Raw genomic sequence first — 27267 nt, 5'->3', positions numbered from 1 at the left:
CAAAAATAAAAAAGAAGAGAAGAGGAAAGAAGAGAAGAAAAGGGAAGAGAGAAAGGGGAAAGAGTCAAAGAATCTTTAGAATTTTCCTATTATGGAATTGTTTCCCTTGTATTCAGCTTTAAGTACTTATCCACTTGCTGTGGGACAATGGTCTGTATCATGTCACTTGTATTTTAAATGAATGCTGATTGGCCAATAGCCATACAGGAAGTATAGGCGACATGACCAGGCAGTAAGTAGAGCAGAGCAATGAGAATTCTGGGAAGAGGGAAGTTTGAGTCTGTAGTCATGACCCAGATACAAAGGATGCAAGATATGACTGCCTTGCCAAAAAGATGCCAAGTCACATGGCTAACACAGACAGGTATTTTGGGCTAATATAAGTTATAAGAGTTAAAAAGAAGACTGAGCTACTTGGCCAATCAGTTTATGATTAATGTAGACCTCTGTGTGTTTCTTTGGGACTGAAAGGCTGCAGGGGTGGCAGAACAGACACCTCAGTCAACATCCATTTATATATTTTAAATTTAAATTTTAATTGGCACATTAATGAAATATAGTGTGATGTTTTGTGATGTGTATACATTGTATGATTTTCAAGTCAGAGAGTTTAGCAGATCCATTACCCCAAAATTTGTCTCTTTGCTTGCAATATTCAGACTTCTCTGTGATGCTTAATTTTGATTGTCAGTGTGACTGGACTGAGGGACACCCAACAAATAGTAAAGCACACTGCTGGGTGTGTCCCCAGAAGACTGGACTGTGGACCAGCAACTTACTGGACTGTGGGCAGCACCATCTTATAGGTCAAGGCTAAGCAGAGGTGCAGAAGAGGATACTTAGCCCCATCGCGGATCTTTCCTGGAACAGGTTATTTTCTTTCTGCTGCCTCAGACATCAGACTTCAGGTTCTTGCTCCTTTGGATACAGGCTGCTCTAGTGACACTTCAGGGAGGTTGGGGTTTGAGCCTTGAATTGGGGATGCATGATTGGCCTGTTGTCTTTAGATGCTCATAGCTTCTTGGAATAAGCATCTGCCAGTTTCTCCCACTCTTTAGCCTGCAGATGGCCACTGTGGAACTACTCACCCTAGAGTCTGGTAACAATTACAAGTCTAATTCCTTCATAATTATACCTATCTTATTGGGTACGTGTGTCTGGAGAACCATAAGATACATTTTTCTAGTTGTTATGAAATATGTAAAACCATGTAATTACCTGCAGCCACCACACTGTACAGATCACCAGAACTTATCTCTTTTCCCTAACTATAATTTGGTATGAATTTGCTATGGGAGCTTCTTCTGCTCCTTTAGCCAATAGTCTTTAAGATACTAATTCACTGGGTGTGGTCTCTTTTACTATAAATGCAGCTGTAAAGCCTCCACTCGCTCTCTTGCTTCTGGCTCTCATTTCTGGCTGCTAGACTCTGGTCCTGTTCATGCAGAGGACTGTGATCTAGAACAGTGATCTGTAAGTCTCTCCTAAATAGACAACACTTTATTATACATAGTTCTAAACTAGTGTGGGATTATTTTGTAACTTCCACTATCATCTGGCACCTGAACATGGGGACCAGTCCACACATTTTGAAATCAGTCCACCAGATGCATGATGCATTGGGCACTGACTCTCCTGCCTATGACTCTAGTTGGCCCTCAGATACAGAAGGCTGTTGCTCAGTGCTCCCCAGCTTGCGACCCACACACTGTCTCTCTGTGCATTACGTACCAGCCCACACACTGCTACCTATGATCCCTGTGGAATACACAGTCTGTAACTTACACTGATGGAAAACTTTGGGTTTTCTTTTTCCACCCTGGGTCCCAACTCTCAGAATCATTCAATCACCTTAATAACTGCTCTTAATTTGTTAAACAAAGCATATTTTTCAGTATCTAAGTAAGCAACACATACTGTTCACTGCTGCTAGTATCTCTCAGCCACATGGCTGCAATTGCAACTCCTGCTGGCCAATAATGATTATTACATCTATTCCAATTCATTGTAATTACTTTACAACAGGTAAGATCTGAAAAACTACAAAAAATGACTGATAGCATCCAGGAGTTCAATAATTATTTTGCTTATACTATGGAAGGTATAGTTAAAGACTTATGCTATTTTCCTTCTCTTCATTTGATTCTAGGGATTAGCTTTATTTTCAATAATATCTCATTAAAAATGGTGCAATACTACAGAGTGTGATAGCATCAATTTGACAAAATTATCTGAAAGAATCTGTGCTATTGAATCTAACTATCAAAATCTGTTGAAAAGTTATGATATGTCTAAGGATAAGACATTATCTTTACTGTACAAGTTTCATATCTTAGAACAAAACACTGGACAGGAGATTCAGACTTTAAAAGAGGCAGTAGTAAAAACATTTGAAAAGATTAAGAAATTTATTAAACTGATGAGCAGGGACAGAAGGTACAAGGACAGGATTTAGCCTCATTAGTATGTGCCAGATCCTGGGATGACTTACACAGAGTTTCAACTGCATATCCGGTATTTTCCTCAGAAAGACCATCTGGCACAAAGTACCCTAAGAGAGTCAAATAATATGCATGCGAATCAATAAGTATGAGCAATTTAAAAGAAATAAAACAAGCAATGGTTTCTTATAGGCTACACTCACCTTCTGTCAGGGAAATGTTGAAAACATGGGCTTCAAGCACTAAGGCAATCCCACATGGTTGGCTTCAATTAATATCAGCGATCCTAGAAAGTGGACCTCATCTGCTTTGGAAGTGCTATTGTAGAGAAGAGGCAAAAATTTTAGATCATCAGGGTAAAGCAAAAGGATTTGAGAACTTCCCAAGGTCAAATTGTTCGAGAGGGTCATTACTCTGATCCTCAGGAACAGGCTCACTACAATAAATGCACTTTATCCCTATGTAGCATAGCAGCTTTAAATGCTTGGGACAAGATTCAGGAACCAAGAAAGAGAACTGAGTCATATATTAGGGTTAAACAGGGTCAGAGAGAACACTTTACTGACTTTTTATAAAGATTAACTAAGGCTGTACAATTAGGAGTGACAGATCCTGAAGCTAGACATGTGCTAGTTGAATCCTTGGTTTTTGAAAATTCCAACTTAGAATGTAAGAAGATCCTTGGGCCAGGATCAGCACCCATAGATGAATGGATGTTGCATACAATGAATGTTGGAACATTTGACTATAGTACTGAAGCTAGGGTAGGAAATCATTGGAGAAGTGATTTCCAGTGATATGAGAGGGTACCAAAATGCCAAATGTTTTAATTGTGGAAGAATATGACATCTAAGAACGAACTGTATACAAGGAATTCCTAGGAATAATGTCTCCTCTTGAAATGGCAAGAATAGGAGGACTCAGCATTCTGGGATATGTAAATGTCACAAAGGCAGACATTGAACGAATAAATGTATATGGACAAGAGATAGACAAGGCAACCTGATACCACCAGGAAACACCTTGGGGGACCTCTTTCAGGCTCCGATGTCAAACAAGGCCCAGTCATTCCTAGTCACTGCAGAGAACATGTCTCAGCAGGAAAATTAATCAATCTAGTGCCTACTGTAAAAAAATGCACTGTTCTGGATGATGGAATAGAACTGGAGGATCAGTCAAAAACTCCAGTAGGAAGTGTGAAAAATATATTTTGGCAGACTTCTACAAATAATCAAAGACCAAAGCTTAGAGTGCATATAAATGACATTGTAATTGAAGGATTATAGGACACAGGTGCAGATGTGACTATCATTACTCCAGAATCTTGGCATCCAGATTTGCCTCTTCAAGAGGCAGATATTCAATTCTTAGGAATTGGAACCCTATTTAAGTAAAATAAAGCATAAGGTGGGTTTAATGCATAGGGACAGAAGGACAGAAAGGAAGGCTGAGGCCATATGTAACTAATATTGCAGTGAATTTATGGGTCTATGATCTATTGCAGCAATGGGATACTCAGGTTAAAATTCCTGCAGCCCTCCAAACTCATGTTTCTGGGAAGGATATTATAAAATATTATAAACAAAGGTCACCAGCCATTCAGGCTGTACAAGAACACAAATCAAGTAGTAAACCTTTAGAGGTATTAACAACCTTGCCTTTAAAATGGTTAACTGAGAAACCCATATGAGTTAAACAATGGTCTCTAATGGAATACAAACTGCAGACTTTAGAACAGCTGGTACAAGAGCAATTAGATGCTCACCATATTGAATAATCAACCAGCTCATGGAATTCTCCTGTATTTGTTGTTAAAAAGAAATCTGGAAAATGAAGAATGGTGACAGATCTAAGAGCTGTCAACAAGGTTATCCAACCTATGGGCCCTCTACAATCTGGAATTCCTCTGACTTCTCCATTGCCCTAAGGATGACCTCTTATAGTTATTGATATAAAGGACTGTTTCTTCACTATACCTTTACAAGTAAAGGATCAAGAAAAATTTGCTTTCACAGTCCTACTTACAATAATTCTTAACTTACTAGGAGATACCAGTGAACCGTCCTTCCACAGGGAATGCTCAGTAGTCCCACCCTGGGCCAATACTTTGTAAATCAGCCATTGGAAATAATACACAATTTCCTAAGTCTATAATTTATCATTACATGAATGACATTTTGTTATTATACTTAAATGCAGATACTTTAGAAAGAATGTTTGAAGAAGTAAAAAAAAAGTTTTTGCCTAAATGGGGATTACAAATTACTCCTGAAAAAATACAAAGAGGAGATTCTGTCAATTACTTAGGTTACAAAATAGGTTTACAGAAAGTTAGAACACAAAAGGCATAAACTAGGAGATACCTATTGAGGACTCTTAATGACTTTCAAAGATTGTTAGAAGATATTTCCAATCTATGACTGGCTGTTAGACAACACCTGACCTAATAGTTAATAGTTCATTTAGACAAACCTTAGATGGTGATAGAGACTTAAATAGTCCCAGAGATTGACAGCTGAAGCAGAAAAATAATTGATGGTCATTGAAGAGAGGCACATGTAGATAGAATGAATCCAAATCTTAATTGTATTCTAGTCATATTGCCTTCCAGAATTTCTCCTATAGGAATTTTAATGCAGAGGGAAGATATTATCTTAGAATGAATTTTTTTACCACACAAACTAAGAAAAAATTAAAACCTTATGTGAAAAATGTCTCTGAATTAACTATAAAAGAAAAATTGAGACTTCATCAACTCGCAAGTATAGACCCAGCAGAGATTATAGTTCCTTTTACTGTTCATGAAATTAAAAAGTTATAGGAAGACAGTAAATCTTGGCAAAGAGCTTGTGCTAATTTTTTGGGAGAAATTAATAGCAACTATCCCCAAAGTGATAGAAATAACCTTAAAGAGAACTACTTGAATTGTATGTGATGCACCAATAACCGAGCCCATACATTTTATACAGATACAAATAAATCAGGAAAAGTAGGTTACAAATCAGTAAAATTAAGTAAGGTGGTACAAATCCCTTATAACTCTATCCAAAAGACAAAATTACATGCCATTCTCATAGTAATAAGGGATTTTAAAGAACCTCTCAATATCTATCTATCTATCTATCTATCTATCTATCTATCTATCTATCTATCTGTATGTATGTGTATGTTTGTGTGCATCAATATTATATCTAGTTAACAGCCATACTGAAAAATATTAGAAACATGGAGGCTTTCCTGGAATGAGAAAGTAGAGGAGCAAGAGATTACATTTTGAAGTTACCTGAATGAGATAAAATTGCTCAGGGCAGGAGCATCCCACAGGGAGCCTCAGGACAGGGATACTACATTGAAGACAGGAAATCCCAGATGACAAATGAACTCACCCTAGGTTACCTTCTCCAGCTTCTCTGGGTGAAGGTTTATTAGTGGTAGCTTGAGTTTCAGGGAACTTATTTCTGCTTGAATTGGGAAGGTTGTCACCCTCTGAAAGTTTGCTTCTAGGAAAGAATTTCAGGAGCACAGAAATAAGTTGAGGGATGTTTGCTAAATTTCTGAGGAAACCACGTTGCTTGAGAGCCTTCAATCATCTCAGTGTGTTCCATGTTCATGCCTCTTGCAGAAAACAGGAATGTATTTGCATATAACCTATACACACCTCACTGTATGCTTCCACCGTGTCTAGGTTGCTTGCAACATTTAGCATAAGGTAACTTATGTGTAAGTAGTTGTCTAGGAATAAGGGCAGGTACCAGTCAGTACACAAGCAACAACAACTATCTTAGTGTACACAATCTGCACTTGATTGAACCTACCAAGGCAGAACCTGTAGATATAGAGGGCTCACTATACAACCGGCTACAAAAACTTCTGTTCGTGGGAGTTTTAGATTGATATTGGCCTTCCAAACTTCTATTAGTTGGGCAGTCTTCAATATAGCCTCAAAGGGATGCTCCATAAACTATTTTAGAATTTGAAAAGAAGAAAATGGACAAGGAGGCTTGTCCCTGAAGGACCTTTAGGTTGTTGGGCAATGGACTTTCTACAGAGAGCAAAATCAGTCCGTGTTAGAGGTCACTTCCCTGCCTGCAATGGAGTGCTCCCAGCAACTGCCCAGAGTCACCTTAGATGTGATAGATGGTTGTGTCATACCTTCAAAATTTGATGAAACCCGTGATTCTTTTTTATCTTTTTCTTGCTTCAACAATGTGCATTCGGTAAGATAAAGGCAGCTGGCCATTTTAACTCATAGATTGTCAGAATGAGAGGAATTATGTCCAGGTCTGCAGAAAAAAAATGAACATTGCTATTCATCCCAAGCTTTGCCTGAATGCAAGATCTTGGTGAAACCATTGGTCAGGGCTTGTGTCTTTCCTGTATCGAGACTAAGAAAAACACATGGTGTCAATCGAGCCCTACACATCCCTGCTGGCTTCCTTTGCAAGTAGGCTGGACATATGAAACAAAAGAGACATTTTAGCAACAAGGAGGTGAGTTAAAAGTGTGCCTTCCCAATACTCTCCTATATTCCTCTCTCAGAACTAAATGGGTGTGGTTCAGAGAGATTCACAATTAGGGACCACAAAATAGGATGCACTTGAAGTCACAAGTCACTGTGTGACAAGGCCTTACCTGATCTTCATTTGGCTGTGAATGAGACAGACTTTTCCGTGTGCTGGGCCTTTGATGTTTTGAGATAGTAACAGATGCTAGCATTAACTGGTTGAAGGCTTTCAGAGAACAATTGTTTACTTCATCTGTGTGGATTGCTGACTCATTTTTCCATTTTGCTTTATTGTTCAAAATAGTACAGTATGGGCAAAAGATGACAGGTTGGGGTAAGGAATACTCCATAAGAGCCTAACAGTCGGATTCTACCAATTCAGGATATTTTCCATGCCCTTGTTCCTATGCTGAGTCCCGAAGTTCAGTGTAACAGTTTTCCCAATGCTTCTTAGAAGAAAATGGTCTCCAACTAGCCAGAAGTTAGTATGTTGTTTTTGGCCTACAAAGTAAGTGATTACCATTTTCTGGAGAGAAAATTCTTTGCCCTGTGAGAGAACGGATGCCCTCCTCTCTGAAGTATAGTCTGTAATGAACTGTCAGCTGTGTTGGGCAGCTACTGTTTACATAAGCCGTGTGGCACAAAACACGAAAGAGAGATGGCTGCTAAGGACAGTCATGTTTCTTCTTCACAGAGGGACTAGAATTCTGACTACAGGGGAAGGGGCTGTGTCCTCCTTCCCTACCCAGGCTTTCCTCTTACCTCTGGTTACTGACAACAATCCCTAGGTCAAAGCTCACATCCAGCCACCGGCCCTGGACTTCAGATTCCGTGATGTCAGAACTGAGAAAACATTTCTAATCTGTAACATGCAAATACACACTCCATAGATGAGGAAGCATGATGTGGAGGAAATCAGGGGTTTTGACATGAGTCCCACTTGTTTTAAATCTTGGCTCCATTCCTTCTAACGGAAATGTCTCTCAACTCTGATCCTCAGCTATAAAAGGAGATCTATAAAATGGAAACTATAAAACCCACTCCTTAGGGTGAGATGAAAATTTTGTGAGTTAACTGGCCCAGTGTCATGCAGTCAGTGATTAATAAGCGTGTTGACTTCCTTTTCCTCTCCTCCCTACACTGTGTGCTCTGTGTAGAAGATATTGTTCTTTCTGAAGCCCTTTGCCTCAGAAGAGTCATGGATGGGTAGATCAGGACTTCCCTGACCGTGACGACGAGTCTTCATGTAGCCAATTTCTCTGGCTGTATTAGCATAACCCCTGTGAATGATACTCATTTCTCATGTGCTCAAGATCCCACTCTATTAAGAAAGAAGGCAACAGACTAGAGTGTGCCCTCCTGTGGCCTGATAAAACCCAGGTACACACCTACTTTCTAGTTGGTAAGGGTACATGTCAGGAGAAATCTCTGAACTTTCCTGGTATGGGAAAGGTAAGTTTTCACAGAAAATCTGTCAAATGGTAAACCTAGCACACGCAAATAGCATTTTCATGGGCTTTCAAGCCATCACTTTTCCAATGGGCTTTCAAGCTGTCATTTTCCTGTGAACAGCTCTGTTCTGCTGTATTTCCAGATGTCTCCAATGCACGAAGAATTTCCTAGTCCCATTGAGGTTGTGGCCAGGACAGAAGCTTGGCTAAGTCATTCATCCCTGGTCCCACCAGAGGGACTCTAACCAGCCTGGGCATGGCAAACATGGCTCTGGCAGGCCTTGCCCTTCTCCCCCATTCCCTCGGCCTTGTTAGAAGCTGTTAGATTACTTTCCTAAAGCTAGCCACCAAGGTCTGTTCCCTTATTTGACCACTTCCTCCTCCTGAGGCTCACTACCAAGGTCCAGCTACCAAAGTATTGAATCCAGCACTTTAGAAGTCCCCTTTGGCTCACCTAATTAACATGCCGAATTAGACACCTCATCCTAACACAGGGTTTCCCCTTTTCACCTTCAAAAACTGCCGTTTTTCTCTATGGACCACTGAGTCACTCACGTCTGTCTCCTCTCTATCAGAAGCAGTTTTCTGTCCTTCTGGGACAAATACCCCACCCCCTCTCCCTTGTTCCCTTCCTCTTCTCCCTTGCCCTCTATCTCCTGTCTTTGCATCTTATTCCCTGCCCTCTAGAGAAATTAAAGCTCCTTTGTGCTGAGAACTTGGTCTTAGGGGTCCTGAGCCAATATGATCCCTCCACCCACAACATCTCCCTCTGCTGCTTCAGTGCGGGCTACTCCAACACACTGTCACTGAGCCAAGGACAGGAAGAAAGCCCCATGTCCCTGTAAAGTGTCCGTCTTGGACGTTTGTTTCAGCTCACCCACAAATCCTACCGTGCTTCATATGTCTCTGTGAAGGTTTAGTGAAATATCATCCCAATTCAGGGCTAGCCATTTCACAAATAGAAAAGTCTAGAAGTTATCATAGCGATATGAAATAAAGCTTACAGGTAAGGTGTCTGAGATATTATAGCCCGGGGAGTCATAGGTTTGGATTTCAGCCTACACTTTAACAGCCTAACCACCTTGATGTTTGTGGAAACTCGAATTCAATCCGATTACGGTGTAACATTACACCTCCATACTCTAAGCTAACTGAGTTTTGCACATTGCAATGGATTTGCGTACCGTCAGAGCCCCTCAGGCCTCTGCTGTATTTCACATCTGTCTGCACTCGAGGCTTCATTTTTGGACAGCTACCTTTAATATTCCTTCCTCGGAGCCAGTTCTTGATTCTCCTGTGAAACTAATGGGCTGAATCCAGGCACAGAGAACAGACTTCCTAGGAAGAACACTGACTTTGAAAAGAGTAGAACAGCACGGGAATCTTACTCTGCAGCCCTGCCCTGACTCGCTGGCTCTCTTTGTGTGCTGCCCATGTGCCTGCGAAGGAACCTGGTCTTCATGAGTCCCAGCTAGCTTCTCCCATTCTCCTCCATGGCCTGGAGACTTCTCCTCAGTCCCTGGACTTGAATACAGTGGAAGCTGATGCTACACCTGTTGCCTATTTCCTTCCTCACTTGGGTCTCCTGAGCTGAGGGATCCTGCACAATTAATCTCATGCCTTATTGCAGCTGTGACCACTTTGCTCCCAAAAATGTTTTCTTTCCATTCAATTGCCTTGTCACTCAGTCCTCCCCTTGTGTTGACATACGCCTCACTCCCAAGTCTCCTTAGCGTGCAGGTGAGCTGTACAAAGAGCAAACATGTTTGATTTCTTAAAGCTGTAGTCATGGGAGTGGAGGGTATTTGTAAATTTATTACTCTGAACAGTATACAAATCTATTCTGCCGTGATTTTATTTTATTTTTTTATGATTCTACATAAGAAGCAGGGGAGGTTTATTTTTGGTTACTGCTCAAGTTCTAGGCAATGACAGATGATACTAAAAGAAAAAGTCCACTTATTTATCTGCTCCCTTCCTTCATTTTCTTAGTCATTTCCCAAGACTTTGCCGTTGAGTTGGCAGGATGTGTTTTAAAACATCCTGAACGAGGCTGGCTTGGTCTTTGAGAACAATTCTACCTCCCATTAAACTCTCACTAAGTGGAACTACATCTCTTCACTCCCTGCAATTTAGCTTCCTAATTTCAGCCTTTCCTTCTTGTTAGAAACTAAAGAAAGTGGTACCTTGCATTTTGCTGCAGAATTCAAGAACTGGAGGAAAACTTAGAGTTCAACTCATCCATCTCTCCACATATTCAGAAACATCTCAGATGCAAAATGGGGGTGCATTTTATGAGACATCTCTTACATTCTAATAAATTGGACTATGCTTGATATCACAACCAAATTAATAACTACCTTGGGATAACGTAAGACTGACATCTGCTGTGCACCAGCCTGTTTGTTCAGCGTGCTTTTAAGAGAACAACAAACTTCACTTGCCTTGGATTTCTCATGTGCGCAGCTTTTACAACCTGAGTTATTACTTAACTCTAATCTTAAATTTTGTACTCCTCCTTTCCCTGGCTCAGATCAATGTATGCATGTATTTTTGTATGTATGTATGTATGTATGTATATGCATGTGTGTATGTAGGTGCAGTTATTGTAATCATTTGCCGAAAACAGACAATCAATATTGTGCAATATGTATCTGCTATGAAGGCTGAAAACAGAGTGGGTATAACTTGCTAGCATGTATTTGCAGTAGTATTTGCTTTTTCATGTGGTTCAGGGTCAGTTGGGGTCAGCTGGAGTCAGCAACTTCATCCTTTGTAAAACTCTGTTGAAGATTTCTGTGTTCTTCATTTCTTCCCTATCTGATGCTTTAGACACAGAAAGAGAAGTGAAGAATTGATATTCACTTTTGGTCAAATTAATACACATGTCTGTGCTGACCTTTCTTTCTTAAAGACACACCTAAGCATTCTGGTGCATCTGGGACTATCTGGAATGCATTTAATCAACCCAAGACACCAAAGCTCCGAAGGCCTTAGTTTCTTAGTTTTCACAAAACTGATTTTGTAAAATCAGAGCTAAAGTTAAGTTCCTGTTCTAGCTTTCTATCTACTGTGTGATAAACACCCGAACAAAATCTACCCGAGAAGTAAAGGTTTATTTGGTGTACACCTTACAGTACATCATCAAGAGAGGCTAAGGTAGGAACCTACAGGGAGAAACTGAAGCAGAGACCATGGAGAAACAATACCTACTGGCTTGTTTTAATGGCTTGCTTAGCTTTTGCTTTGCAGGTTCATCTTGCCATCCCCCTTCTCTTATCAAGCATTAATCAAGAAAACACCCTACAGATTTGCCTATAGTCAATCTGATAGAAACATTTTTTTTTCAGTTGAGTTTCCTCTTCTCAGATGACTCTAGCGCATGTTCAGCTGAACAAAAAGTAGCCAGCTGACCTCCAGATACCAGCCCATGTCGCATGGCCTCCATGCTGTTCCCAGACACTGAGGACTTTCATTTGCTATTGTCTCTGTTCTGTGAGACAATTTTCCTCCTAAGGCATTTGACCAGAATGAGTGATGGGCCTTGGTGACAACCCTATTGGTTTGATGGCACTTTTGACGCACGGGACACATGAGAGGCTGAGCAGGATCTGCCTAGACACTTTCTGAATGCCCTGATCTCAGCACCATTCCTAGCGCACAGGAGTTTCTTCATAAGCATTCATGGAAGAAATGAATGGAAGAGAGAAAAACTTGCTTTGCTTCTCTGTTGTGACCTGTGAGTTAAGAAGGCAGAGAGCTTTGGTACCACCAAGCATAATACTGTCTTAAGGGGGCAGCACAGATAGGAAATGGTAATGTCCAATATCCTATTTAATTGTTCAATGAAAGGGCTAGAAGTTCAGAAATTAAAACGTAATATAACTAGTAACTACAAAGATAAGACTATAAATAAACCCTGAGGCATTCTGTGAAGAATAGGGTTCATGTCTTAAGTTTGTAACATACCTTCCTGACAAACCACACACACACACACACACACACACACACACACACACACACACACACACTAAATAACTTTCAGTAAAGAAAAAAGAGGAAAATAGTCTTTGACCTAGAAAGTAAAACCGAATGAAAGCTGAAGCCAGTTTAATCCTGAAAGTGAATACATCAATAGCAGCCATAGTTTTTACTGCTTTTTATTTATTTATTTATTTTTATAGTCCAGGTCTTTTATTTCTTTTTGTACATCAGGCCATGAATTCGTAGGGAATGGGCTCCAGCAGCTCAGGCTCCTTCCCGTTAGTCCTCACGAAGTGTGCTTCTCTGGGTGGAGCAGGCTGGCGCTTCAGCTGAACCCAGGTGCCCTTCTCTTTGGCTTCCTTTTTCTTCTGGTCGTTCTCCTTCACCCGCTTCAGGAAGCTGTCTCTGCTCTGCTTGATGTGTTCAATCCGCACATTAATTCTCTTGGCAAGAATCTTGCCCTTAACTTGCTTGTTTACAATGATGCCCACAGCATGCTGGGTGACATTGTAGACTCTTCCGGTTTTGCCATGGTAACATTTATGGGGCATTCCTTTTTGAACAGTGCCCATTCCCTTGATGTCTACAATATCGCCCTTCTTGTAGATTCGCATGTACGTGGCCAAAGGAACAACTCCATGTTTCCTAAAGGGCCTAGAGAACATATAGCGAGTGCCCCTCCTCTTTCCCTTTGTGTTTGTCATTTTGGCGAGTTACTGAAAGATGGCTACCGCGGCCGAAAGCTTTACTGCTTTTTAAAAGTTATCAATTGTTTTATTCTGTAGTTTCTGGGATGTATCACCAAGCTTTTGTCTCACTGTTGAGGACTTTTACTAAATGGACCGATACATGTCCATATTAACGACCTTCCTTATAAAATAGATGCTCTTTCATTATGAGATGGACTGAGTGAGGTGTGCTGGATAGTTCTATGTCAGCACGACACAAGCTAGAGTCATCCGAGAGAAGGGAGCCTCAATAGGGAAAAATGACTATGAAATCAAGCTGTAGGTAAGCCTGTAGGGAATTTTTTAAAATTAAGGATTGATGTGGAGTGCCCAGGCTATGGTGGGTGGGACAACTGCCAGATAGAAGGTCCTAAAGATATACAAGATAGGAGGCCGATCAAATCAGTAAGCAGCCTCTGCATCCACTGCCTCTGCATCAGCTCTTGCCTCCAGGTTCCTTTCTTTATTGAAGGACCATGCCAACTTCCTCAGATGGACTATGTTGTGGAAATCTGAGCTGAAATAAAATCTTTAGTCCCTAAGTTGCTTTTGATCATGATATTTTTATCACAGCAATAAAAACCCTAAAACTGAAGGGCAAATGCATTTCTTTGTGGTTAAACTGTAAGATCACACTTTACCCAATCAGTGGTTTAGACTGACAGAGATCACTCATCTCTAATAGGATGCAGTTTGCCTGCCCTAGACACCCAGGCCCTGCATTGTACCCGAGGATGCTAAATGTCATTGTCCTTCTTTGATTTTTGACATCATATTTTTTTTCATTTAGAAAAGGAAAATTCTGTTTCAGTGCTGAATTTCCCCAGGGATGAAGGGAAGGCATTGGACCAAGAGTTAGAAGCCCTGGGTTAGACTCTGGCTATGTATCTTGAGCAGCTAAATTAAATTTCTTGAGCCCAAAGTTTCCTCATGTGATAAATTAGACTGCATTTTTTTTTGAGTAGTAGTGAAAGCTTTTTATGTGTTAAAGCTCCTGAGGAATATATTGAAAGCCAGGATTAGAATGTAAGAAATTCCTTAATCCACCCTCAGAAGGAGGACCTGGAGAAGTTGTAGGTTGGGGGAACCAGATGTGATGCATCTTGAAAAGTCGTCCCCCCCCCGGAAGAGGCTTTAATCTTTTTGTTCCCATCAGTACAGAGACACAAAACTCCAGGGACAACATTCCAGAGCCAAGCGCTGATTTGACAAAACAGTCCCTGGGTACAGGTGGCAGGCTTTACCAAATGTCTATCCTTAGAAGCAGAATTTCGGGACATGACACTGAGAGAACACCCAGGTTTTAATGTATGCCTGGGAAAGTCAGGTCTGTAAAGCTAAGGGAAGACAAAACTCATAATATTGCCCATGATCCATCAGGCCAGAGATTTTAACTCGTCTCAGTGAGAATGGCCTATCCGTGCTCTCGATGGTACCTACTGCAGAAGCTCGTGTGAATCCTAAGCATCCAAAATGACTCCACACAAGTGTGGAATCTGCTGTTATCTGTCATACAGAGATCATATTCTACGTCTGTGGTTGGCTTTTCCTGCCCTAGTCTACTTCTTCACTCTCTTAGACATGTCCATATCACAGACACTGCTTCTATGGATTCAGGCTGAGACCCTGGGCTTTCACGCCTGTTCCTGGCTACAGAGGAGCTGGAATACTTTAACCACCCTATCTCCTCTGTCATAAGGCTAGATTTAGGTGAATTATTATGTTGTAAGGAAGTCTGCTTGTTCTTCCCAGCTTCCCAGAACTGAAATAACCACTCAGAAACTGTATTATTTAAATCACTGCTTAGCCCATTAGCTCTAGCTTCTTATTGGCTAATTCTTAAATCTTAATTTAACCCATTTTATTAATCTGTGAATCACTATGAGGTCGTGACCTACCAGCAAAGTTTCAGAACATCTATCTCAGGTGGTGGCTCCATGACTTCTCTCTGACTCTACCCTTATTTCTCCCAGCATTCAGCTTAGTTTTCCCCACCTAACTAAGTTCTGCCCTGCTATAGGTCCAAAGCAGTTTCTTTATTCATTAATAGTAACTACAGCATACAGAAGGAAATCTCATATCACCTCTCCTTTTCTGTTTAGGATAAAAAAAGGAAGGGTTTAATTTTAACATAGTAAAATTACATAAAACAATTATCAAACAAGAATTAAAGTTACAATATCTATATCTACTTTATCTTTCATCATAATTAAGGAAAACTATAACTATAAATTCTTCAACTCCATCAAAGACTCCAACAGGATATAATTTTACCTAAGTAAACAGGAAGTGCATTGTAAGCAACTTCCAAAACTCTAGAAATGACAGAGACATCTTGCTGCCTGGACAGGCACCCAAAGTTCTGTACCATTGGGGCATCTAATATTCAGCCTACAGGCCCATAGTATCCAGCAGACTTTTCCATGAAGCAGGAAATTTCAAAGACAGTTCTACCTATATTGGCAGTTTGTCAGTCACTTTCTTCTGTATCCTGCAGAATGTCTAGCAGACTCTATCATGAAGCAGGAACCCAGAAGGATCATCTCACCTTTAGGTAAGTTCAGCAGTCATTTCTCTGCAGGTCCTTCATGTTTAGTTCATCAAGCAGTCCAGGCAAGAGCAGCTTCTTGCCCAAATGGCTAACCAATACCATGAGGAGCCTCTTTGATGCCCATCTTCCTCTTGAAATAGATTGGTGCAGCCAGAATCAGATATGTCTCATTGTCATGAAAGGTCCTAAGTTTGTAAAGCATTTAAATGCCATAATCTGTAGTTTTTGAAAGCTTTGAAGAATAGCTATCTATCTGAAATACACCTCTATACATCTAGAAAATCTAAATATCATGACTACAAGCTTGACTATCATGAATAACTCTCTATTTACCTATATTTCTTAATTATACATTTCATTTTTAAATGAGCTGCTCAATTATAATACCATAATCAAGATCAGAAATATACATAGTATAACAAAATTAACCTTAAATTTGTATCAGTAAACCAAGATCCATACCAATGCAAATCTCTATAGCATTATTATTTTCTCCAACCATATTTCTTTTCTTCCTTGAGTACATAATAATTTTCTCCAGGACTCTGAAATCTAGAATATGAACAGATGATCAAACATTGTAGACGTTCAAACCTCACAAAGTTACTCTTACTATGACTATGGCTACTAAGAGCTGCTTTTGAATTTCAGCCACAGTTTCTCTGTTAAGAAATTGGTTGTGTATAAATTTTGTATGTTTCTATGTTATATGCAGCTCTAGACCTAAAGATATGAATATGTGTATGTACATGGGTGTCTGTACATACGACATGAGAACAGGAGGAGGATTATTAAGGGTACCAGGAAGAGCAAGGAGGATGGGGAAAAGCGATGGGTAAGGAAGGACGAGCAAATTGTAAAGATGCATATACATCAAAATACCATGTACATGCCACATTAAAATTACTTTTCTTTTCAAAAAAAAAAGAAATTGGTTTTGGTGACTCAGGCCTGTAATTTCAGCACTTGAGGGGCTGAGTCAGGCGGATTACCATGAATCCGAAGCTAGGCTGAGCTACATAGTAAGCTCCAGGACACTCTGAGAGGCTAAGGCAGGAGGATTACCATGAATCTGAAGCTAGGCTGAGCTATATAGTGAGCTCCAGGACACTCTGAGAGGCTGAGGCAGGAGGATTATCATGAATCTGAAGCTAGGCTGAGATCCAGGATGCTCTGTGCTAAAATGTGCAGACTTAATTTTTAAAAAGACAAAATAAAAACAAACCAAAGGCTTGTTATGGGAATTGACCTCAGTAAAATATGTGGTGTATAAACAGAGGAGGCAGGACATAGAAGGAGCACCATGAATAAGGTCTCTTTTCCTATTCTTTCTAGAAGGTTCTATTCTTCTAAGACTTTATTACATCTCCCCTGGGAATGAACAGTTCACATACTCCTAGCACAGTAAGTTTCCCATAATGTAGCCTGATGTGTAATAGTCCTTCAAATTTGCCCTTGAGGGGAAAGTGAATCAGTGTAAGGGCATACGGTACAAACACAGAGACCCTGCCATCACTCTACCTCACTGCTGGAGCAGGGACCCACAACCCACGGCTCCTTATTGCATGAAGGAATAAAATTACACAACATACTTCACTTTCGGTGAGCGCATAGACCCTGATAAGGAAAAATGGTTGAGAGAAGGAATTTCACATTTTTCGTGTTTATTAAAGGAGGATGATAGATGCCCAGCCCCATTTTTTGCCTTCATCTATGCTGTGCAGTGAAAATGCGAAAGCCACACTCACCCATGGAATTGATGAAAGCTGAAGACTGAATGCTGGAGATGAAATGATAGATTTGTTCACTTACTTACTAAAGGTTCTTGACTTTTACTCCTGCTAACCCATAGCCTCTTTTAACTCCTTGCATTTTTGATGCCTGAAACAAAAAGGTGAACATGACACCATTCTTCCTACGGCTAACAAAGCATCATTTATACCCCACAGAGAGTTCATGTGCTTGGCTCCAGGGATGACTGACTCGATTCTTGGTAACACTTTAAAAGATGTGTTTTCTCTAGCATGACTCTTGAAGTCACAACTTTCTCATCCTAACAGCTTGCCTACCAGAGTGTGTTTCCTTCTCTCTCCAGAGAAGCACAAATTCTGATTGCTAATGAACTCTAAAGTGAGGCGGTGTGAGACTGGCCAGTGTTCCGGAAGCATTTGTGAAACACAACACAAGCAGATGACGTCACGGATCAGCCTTGAGAGCTCCCACTTTCACTCACACCCCCTACAGTGTTGCCTTCTGCTCAGATACAGCAGCAGGTGAGATCGCAGACAGATCAAAGAAATAACGCAAACAAACAGAGAATTTTTGCTTTTGGGAAGCCTAGAGTAAAGGAAACCATCATGATCTTTAAATCTGCTCTAGTTTAGAGATAAGGTAGACTTAATGGCTCCTTGTGGATGCCAAGATCCTCAAATGTCCCACAACCTCCCATAAACTGATGTAGCATTCCAGTTGATCAGCTGTTAGTTGACCCCATCAATGTAGAACCCACACATATGGAGAGGCAGCTGATTTAGCTTTGCTAATGATCAAATGCAAGGCTTGTTTATATTCTATTTTAATTCAATTATTCTTTAATAAATTATTTTTTTAATAAAATAGGTTTTTAATCTTACTTTCTTCCACATCCTCTCAGATCCTTTGTCCTTACCCACCCACCTTTATATTCTTTCCCTCCTTCAAAAAAATTACAAAAAAAAAGCAAAGAAAAACCAACTATGCCGCTCCCCCTCAAAAAAAAAAGACAAAATGAAGTAAGGATCAGATTTTCATTTTCAGCAGAAAGATTATAAGAGCCAGAGATAGTGGATGATTCCAAGGAAAGAGTCTTCCAGACACAGCAGGACTCACAGAGACTGTGACTGCATGCACAGGGCCGCACAGACTCAAGCCAGAACGGGTCCTAGCACGGAGAAGGGGAAGTGGACATAGGATCCCACTCCAAACCAGAAGCTATCTGATACCCGCTGGCAAAACAAAATTCACTCTTCTCCAATGGAATCTCTCTTGCCATATCACCCATACACCAGGACAGGCACTATGTCTAGGAATAGATGATCAACACAAAATAAACTCCATACTTTCTGTTAATGTGCTTTGTTTCCATGCATTTTAAATAATCACTACAGTACTCATAAAACTTAATAAAATATAAATCTATGCAAACAGTTTCTTTATCATTTAGGCAACAATGAAAAGAAAATGTAAATATCTAGTACATTTTTTCCCAATTATTTCTTACCCAGTCTTAATTGATCCCAATGATACAGAACCCACAAATATGGAGAGCCAGCTACATTAGTTTTGCAGATTATCAAATGAATTCTAACTAAATACCTATAACACCTTGGCTATTACCTTGAGAAATTTGTTCTGTAACAGCAATGTAATAAAAATTATGGCATAACTGTGAGCTGACAAGTGTTGTAGCGAGATTAGTGTTCTACAACACAACCCTCAGAGGGTATACAACTTTGTACCAGCTCTGATTATTTAAAAAAACACTTAAAGAAATAATTAGAGCCATGCTCAACAATCTCACATATGGATGATTTTGCAATTATTTTCTTTAACAATAAAACATAGAAAATAGCTATAATATGAATAGATTATGAAATTATTTAAGAAAAATTTCAAATAATTTAAATTATTCAAATAAAATGTTCCTATCAAAAATAACTTTTAATATAGATGAGGAAAAATACCTTTTCCAAGAAAAATTTTATAAAGGCCAAGTGATTTATAAGGCCATTTGATGAAAGTAAGCAGAAACTTGTTCATATTTACAAGTGTATGTGAATGTACACACACACACACACACACACACACACACACACACACACACGTTCTATTTGTTTGATAATTTAATACATTCTGCTTACTCTAATCCCCACCCTGTTTTATTCCCCTCCTATCCCAGTGACCCCCATCTCCTCCCTTCAGGTTTCTTTCTTATGTTGTTGTGTTGGTTTGGGTTTTTATGAGCTGCTGCAGCCTGGTGGGCTCACTGTGGGCACAACTGAACAGAATGACTATTCCTTCCCCAGAATATATCAATCCCAAATAAGTCATCAGGAAGAACTGGGATCCTAAGAGCTCCTCTCCCATCCATCTTAGGCGGGCCTCATGCAGGTAAGTACAGCAGCTCTGAGACTGTAATGGTCATGTCATGTGATGAACATAGCATCTCACAGTACTCTGTCTTCCGGATCGTGTGCTCTTTCCATAATGTTCTCTGACTCTCAGAAAGGGAAGTATATGTGTCTTTTTTAGGACTAAGCACTAGACTGTCATTCATTCTAACCATCTTGAAGAGCCATGGCTTTCTTTATAAACCAAAGTTCATTTTAAAAAGAGGCTTCTTTGATTATGGAGAAGAATAGAATTTCTTCTATTCTATAAATGCAAATATTTAATTTGTCAATTTAGTTAAACAATAGTAGTGAGAGCACACCTAGGATCTGTAACCTCCTTCATTATTATTATTATTATTTAGTAGATTTAGTATCAGGCAAATATTCCCTTTCATGGAGCAGGTATCAAATTTAATATGGTGATGTCTGGTCACTCCTATAACAGTCGGACCACTATTGTACCAGTGGGAACACCATGCCCAGTATTTATAGTGTATAGGGCTCATATATTGGTATGACCATTGGCGCCTTATTTTCCTAAGCAGGCTGCAACCGGTGTCTTAGTTACTGTTCTGTCACTGTAAAGAGACACCATCACCAAGGCAACTATTCTTATAAAACATGACATTTAATCGTGAGCTTGCTTACAGTTTCAGAGGGTTAGTCCATTATCATCACGGTGTGAAGCAGTCAGGCATAGAGCTGGAGTTGTACCTGAGAACTTTACATCCTGTTGCACAGGAAGTATGCAGAGAGGGAGAGACACACTGGGCCTGGTGTGGGCTTTTTTCTTCTTTTTTTCATAGCATCAGTCAGCTTTTTCACACACATGTTATGAATTGAATATAGAAGTTCCCCCATAATCTCACGTTTGATACGCTTGGTCCCGAGACTGTAGAACTTTTTTGAAGGCTGCTAAGAATTTGGGAGGTAGGGTTTTGATGGTGGGAGCTGATCGCTGGGATTAGGACTTTGTAGGTTATTCCTTCCCTTCATCCAGCCTGTATCTCCTCCTTCTTTGGTGGTGTCATGGAAACAAACTTCTACCTCACACCCCAAGGGTCATGAGTGGAACACATCTGCCATCCTCCCCACTGTGGCAGACTGAGATTTCTCTGCAACCGTGAACCAAGGTAAACTTGTCCTCCTTAAATTGTTTTAGTGAGGTGTTTGTCCCAGTGACACAGGAAGTGGCTAATCAGTGCAGAGTCATACACGGATGGATGTGACGCCAGCAGCTCCTCTTCAGGCCACTGGGGCCAGGCTGGTCTGCTGCTTCTACTGTTTCACTGCAGTGAGTCCTGTATCAAATAGAAACTGTGACCATGTCACCGCCTTGCTGAGTACTTTATTTAGAATAGTGCTAAATTCTTCATCCAAACCTTTTTTATCTTGTCTGTCTCTAAGTCTCATGATCAATGAGTAACGCTCTGCCAAACAACTCTGACCAGCGGTGAGGCTTCAAGCTGCAGGTAAAGCAACGTGTGGGTGTGCTGCCAGAGATGCGCAGGGATGCTAGGCAGCTAGGATTCAGCTCATGCACCTCTACTCTATCACCAAGAGGACAGAGATGGCCTGACTGTGGGCAGGGGTAACGGCGAGGGTGAAGATGTAACAACAGAGACCATAAACCCGACAGTGCCTCTTCTTGGTTTGTTACTCTGGATGTGGCAGGGACCTCTGGCAGCTGCTAAGTTGGGATTTTTAAAGATTCAGTGGATCTGTTTGGAAAATGCAGCCAAAGAGATCTCACTATATAATCTTCATACTGTAGGTAAACTCTTCTTTAGCTAGCATTATTTCTATTTCCATGTGTTCCTTGACATCACCATTAAAGAGAACCAAGCGCCACTTTGTTTTACAGAACTCTGTTTATTTCAAACTTTTATTTCCTGTAATAATATACTAGAAAATTAAGAAAAAGTGAGGAAAAGTCAGAGCTTATGAATTTTAGCTCTCCTTTATATTGAAAATTTTATTCACTTTTTTTCTGATTATAAAACATATTTAAAATAGCAGTCAAATAAAGAAATTCAAAATTTCTTCTAACCTTGATAATGAGAGAAAAATACATATAAACCTAGTTAAATGTTTGTATCTCTGTGTATGTTTCTATACTGTGTGTATAAAATTGTGTGTGTGTATATATATATATATCACATATATGCAACAATAATATCATGTATACTATCTGTGTACATAGTCTACAAACACACACACACACACATAATTGTATGGATATTAATGACCCATGTACTAGGATGCAATGGTCTTCATAGAAAATCTAGCAAGTTCTCACAGTTCTATGCCACAAGCTCCTTTTCCAACGTCTCTTCAACTGTCTTCCGTTTTCCCACAAGGCCCTTTTCCTGACCTTTGGTTACAGAGAAGGAGAAACACAAAGAATGAAAGCCTAGCTACCTCTTTTTTCTCTTATTCTTTTCTCATACATGACAGCCCCCCTGCAGTTTCTGCTCCCTCCACTTTCCCCAGTCCCTTCGCTTACCTCCTATCTCCCAGATCTACTCCTCCTCCTTGAAGAAAAACAAACCAAAACAAAACAAAAAACAGGAAGAGCGGGTCTCCCAGGGATGTCCACTGAACATAGCCTAGCTAATTATAACAGGACTAGGCACAAATCTTCATATCAAGGCTGGTTGTCAATGCAACCCTGTTGAAGGAAATGGGTTCCAAGCATAGGCAAAAGAGACACCCCCACTTCCACTGCTGAGAATTCCACAGAGCACTAAGCTACACACCATTAGGTATATGCAGACCCATACAGGATCTATGTTTGTTGCTTCAGTCTCTATGAATCCCTAAGAGCCCTGCTTAGTTGATCCTTTGGGCCAAGTTCTCGTGGTGTCCTTTACCCCCCAGTTCCTACAATCCTTCTTCGTCCTCTTTTGCTGGGTTCCTGGTTCTGCCTTGTGTTTGGCTGTGGGTCTCTGCAACCGCTCCCATCAGTAGCTGCATGAACCTCCTCTGCTGACGATTAGGCTAGGAACTGATCTATGATTACAGCAGAATATCATTAGGAATCATTTCATTGTTTTTTTGCCAGTCATGTTTCGTTCTATCCTGTGTCTCTAGACTGCCCTTCTCTGGTTCCTAGTTATCCAGGCAGTGTCATTGTGGGCTCCTCTCATGGCAGCATGGGCTTCAAGTTCTCAAGTTGGACCAGTCATTGCTTCTGCACCACCATTTCCTCAGCACATCTTGCAGGTGGGACAGATTGTAGGTCGAAGGTTTCATGGCTGGGTTGGTGTCCCAGTCCCACTGCTAGGAACCTTGTCTGGTTATAGAAGGAGGCCAGTTTGGGCTCTGTATCCCCTGGTACTAGGAGGCTTTGCTAAGGTCACCGTCATAGAGTCGAGGCAGTTTCCTCAGCACTGGATTTCCGTACCATCCCTCAAATGTTCCCGAATTCCAGGATCTCTCCCAGTACTCTCTTCCTCTACCCTCCCCTACCAATCCTTCCTCTTTTCATCCCCACCTGCCCTCAGTGCACCTGCAAAACCTATGCCCAGCCCCGATTTAACACAGGCACTAGTCTTCAATTGGATTAGTTAAAATCCAGCTCTTGATCCCTCAGAATGGACATGCTGCAGTTTCCCTCTCTGACACTCCCCTCTTTGATTTACCTCCTTGCTGGACTGCCTTTCCGTCATGTTTCATGCATTCAAGTTTTACCTGTTTTCCAAAGTCCATTTCAAAGGGACACTCCTGTATGGCTGCCTTTGCTGGTCTCAATTCTATATGCTTTTGTGCATCTTTTATATAACCTTCCAGTGCCAGTGGATTCAGTTCTTATCTTATTTTTCTGCAACTGAGGTGGGCCTGTCACCTTTTCTGATACTGCTGATGTGATTTGAATGTGAAATGGCCTTTACAGCCTCATGTGGTTGAACACTTGATGCCCACTTCTTGTGCTGTTTGCGAGGTTATGAGACTTTTATGAGGTGGAGTCTCATTGGAGGAAGTAAGTAACTGGGTTGGGCTTTGAGGTTTTAGATCTTGGCCGCACTTTCTGTGCTTTTTCAATTTGGTACTGATGGTGCAGAGTGAGGCAATCAGCCGGCCTCATACTTCAGCCATTATGCCTTCCCCATCACAACGGACTATGTCTCTGCAGGAACTGTAAGCCAACATCATCCCTTTTTCTTTAAGTTCTTTTGTTGGGGGATTTTAATACAGAATTAGGAAATAAAACTCAAACATTGCATTGGACCCTGGATAAAAACCATCAGTTTTACTAAGGAAGAGAATAGAAGGAGATTGGTGTTCTAGCCATCCATCAAGCAGCCACTGCAGAGAACACATATGATCTTTGTTTATATCCTAGCAGATAAAACAGAAGAAATACAGCAGAGAAGTTCCTGCCTGGAAGGCAATGAAAGAATTTTCTATCTTCCTAACCTTTGAAGACCTGGAAGAGGGGAAGATCTGCCATCATCCCTAGCATGTATTTCTCTTAATCCTTACAAATTACATAGATAACCATCAACCCTATTTTAAAGATGAGGTAATTAAGGCTCAGAAATGATAAGACATCGTCTCTTGTCCCTTGGTTTAAAAGCATCAGTTTGGGTTGTGCACCCAAATGCATGAGTCCACAAACACATGGTTTAATCAACTTTCAACTGCGCCAGTCATGGCTGACGTCCAGTCATCTTCTCTAGCAGAGGAAATAGGGAGGCCATTAAATCCAACTAGGCTGCGGAGCATGTGTGGTGACTGGCTTCTTCAGTAGGAAAAGGAGCCCTGGTGAGAAATCAGAGGAATCGGAGTATCTCCAGCACTGAGCCAGCACCTATAGTCAGTAATATATCAGAGAAAGGACAACAGTCCTGGGATGTTTCTAGAGAGGAGACTTGGAGGAGGTTCTGGTTTGGGGCACAGGATGCCATCAACACCCCAGTAACTCCTACAATTCTGCTCAGCCTGTACTAGTGTGGGATTCTTTTCCACACGTGTGTTCTGGTGGATGCTCCTCCTGCATCCCATTTCAGCTTCAGGAGGAACGAAGGAAGAAAGGTGAAAGCAAACAAGGGCACAGATTTGCAGAGTTGCCATCTTTAGGATTGTGTGTTTGTGTGTGTGTGTGTGTGTGTGTGTGTGTGTGTGTGTGAGAGAGAGAGAGAGAGAGAGAGAGAGAGAGAGAGAGAGAGAGAGAGAGAGATGCACTTTGTACTTTGTGATCATCTTCTGAGAACAGTTGGAAAGTATATTTCTTTCTTAACGTTTCCAGACCCCAAGTTTGTCTGGTAACAGAGGGGAGGGTGGCTGCCAGGCAGAACACCATCACTTCCTCTCTCTGGGGCTTGCCCGGCATCTTCTGGGTTCATTTCTCTTCAGATTCACAGGCAACATTCTGTCTCCATTTTGACTCCCTTTTCCACAAGGCTACACTGTTCTATAGCTGCAGAGTCATTTGATTCCACAGCCACAATGTCATTTGGGCAGGGATAGGAGGATGGAGAGAAAGGTAATAGGAGCATCTAGCCTTGCCTGCCTCTGCTTTTGCTTTTCTTGGGCAACATGTGCAATTTACTATAAGCTAGACTAGATCGAAGAACCACAGAAAATAAATCACTGCTACTCGCAGAGAACTATTAGTGTTTAATTAACCCCTGGACCTCAAACAACACTCTGTAAATTCTTTGGTGCTGAACAGCAGAGTCATGATGGTAGTCCTTTGTTCTGGGATGTGAGTTCATTTGGTCAAAAAGACAAACTCCTTGCCTAGTCTCAGCAGTGACTGTGAAGCTGGGCTCCAGATGGTTTAAAGATAAAACAAGGCAGGTTGCTTCTGCCCTCTGTCAAGATCAAAATCTGATCTGAAGAAAGTGAGTAGCCCCTGTCTCCTAATGATCCCTAGTTAGTGTATTACCCAGACTCTCCCCAGGCTCCTGTGGCTGAGATAGGAAAGGAACAGCGCTGGGTCAGACATTCTGTGTACCTCGGGGAGCTTGCTCTTGTGAGTGAATTTTTTAGGCCCTTTAGAATTATCAGGCATCTGTATCTTCAGAAATCCAGCATCCTCCGGTGACAGCCTTGAATCTGCAGTCACTTCAGAGAGCCCTCTCTAAGGGACTGGAGTCTGCGGCAGGTCTCTGACAGAAGGGAAATCTCTTTTGTGAACACCCCAAGTCCAGAAGTAGATTCCAAAGACTCTTCATTCTAGAGTGAGCCCTGGCAGTTTTATCTAGGAGGGGAGACGTTAGAGGCCATAAAGCAGGCATCATTCACTTCTTATGGGTCAGAGACTCCTTAAAACACTCCCCAGATCTACAAATACTCTGTCTAGACATAGGAATGCCCCCAAGGGACCTCTTTTCAATTATCCTTGTGGTATTGTTGAAGCCCAGGCCCATAATACTTGCTCTGTTTGGACAATTATTGCTCTGGTCAATGTGTGGCTACCTGTCACAGACTCAGTGAAGGTGCAGTGAGGAGGGAAAGTTAAAAAATGACTTTAAAAGCCACAACTGACATACTGGTGCTTGGGGAGAAGAGAAGATGTAATGCCAAGTCTGAGTTCCACTGGACAAGTTTCCAGTCTTCGAAACCGATAGCATCCCTTATGTCCAGAGATAAGGTCCTGCTTGGTCTGGTCTGTCTATCTCTGGCTAGGCTCTGTTCCAGGCTTTCACTTCTAGTCAAGGCAGAGGTCTCAGTTCCCATCTAGGAGCCAGTCTTTCTCCTTCTTTATGGAAAAGCCCCTGTCACACCTATATCCAGGACTGTGCCATTGAGTTTCATGCCCTTTTGGATTTTTGGAGTCCCTGTCCCCAAGATATGAAAGGACTTTGAATTTTTTTTTCTCCCAGGCCATGTCTACCATTTCTGGTCCTAGACATAGTCTGCTCAGCTCTCTCCGGGAGAGGAAGAAGCAGCAAGGATACACAATGACCTTTCCAGGGCACCCGGAGATTTCAAAGCCCCGGCGCTCTCGTATTTCACACACTACATTTCAATGCCTTTGTGTCTTCTCTGCTTTCCCCATGAAACATCATCTTGTCATGGCCTCTCAGAGGCGTGGCCATGCTCTTGGCTTCAAGAAGTTTTTGATCCGGTGGCACAGAGAGAGAATGTAAACTGCATCTCCACATCACGTTCAGCAGGGGAGGACTGGGACGCACTGCGCCTCTGGCAGAGGACCCAGGCTTTGGGATTGATCCCCCTGAGCAGTTCTGATGGGATGATGCTTCTCACGGAGACAGCCTCTTGGCCTTTTCTTTTATAGACATTTGAGAATCTGATGAAATAGAGGAAGATAAGGACAGATTAAGAAGAGGAGGAGGAAACAGATGAAAAGGATGAGAAAGAAGACGGAGAAAAAGAAGACAGCTAAGAAGGAATTTGGAGCCTTGATAAAATCAACCTCGAATGAAAAGGTTTTAGACTGCAGTCACAGCATCCAGATGGTAGGGACAGCCAAGTTTTCATAGTTC

The 27267-nt window shown here is 41.2% G+C and overlaps 1 pseudogene; it reads right to left on the bottom strand.

Annotated features, from left to right (window-relative positions):
- Positions 1-12543: 12543 nt before the first annotated feature.
- Positions 12544-13117, bottom strand: LOC142847240 (large ribosomal subunit protein eL21 pseudogene; annotated as a pseudogene).
- Between the last annotated feature and the right edge of the window lie 14150 nt (positions 13118-27267).

The sequence above is a fragment of the Microtus pennsylvanicus genome, chromosome 3 (genome assembly GCF_037038515.1).
Source record: "Microtus pennsylvanicus isolate mMicPen1 chromosome 3, mMicPen1.hap1, whole genome shotgun sequence".
In the NCBI taxonomy this organism is placed as follows: Eukaryota; Metazoa; Chordata; class Mammalia; order Rodentia; family Cricetidae; genus Microtus; species Microtus pennsylvanicus.
Note: the sequence above shows the minus strand (reverse complement) of the source record. Positions and strands in the feature narration are given on the sequence as shown.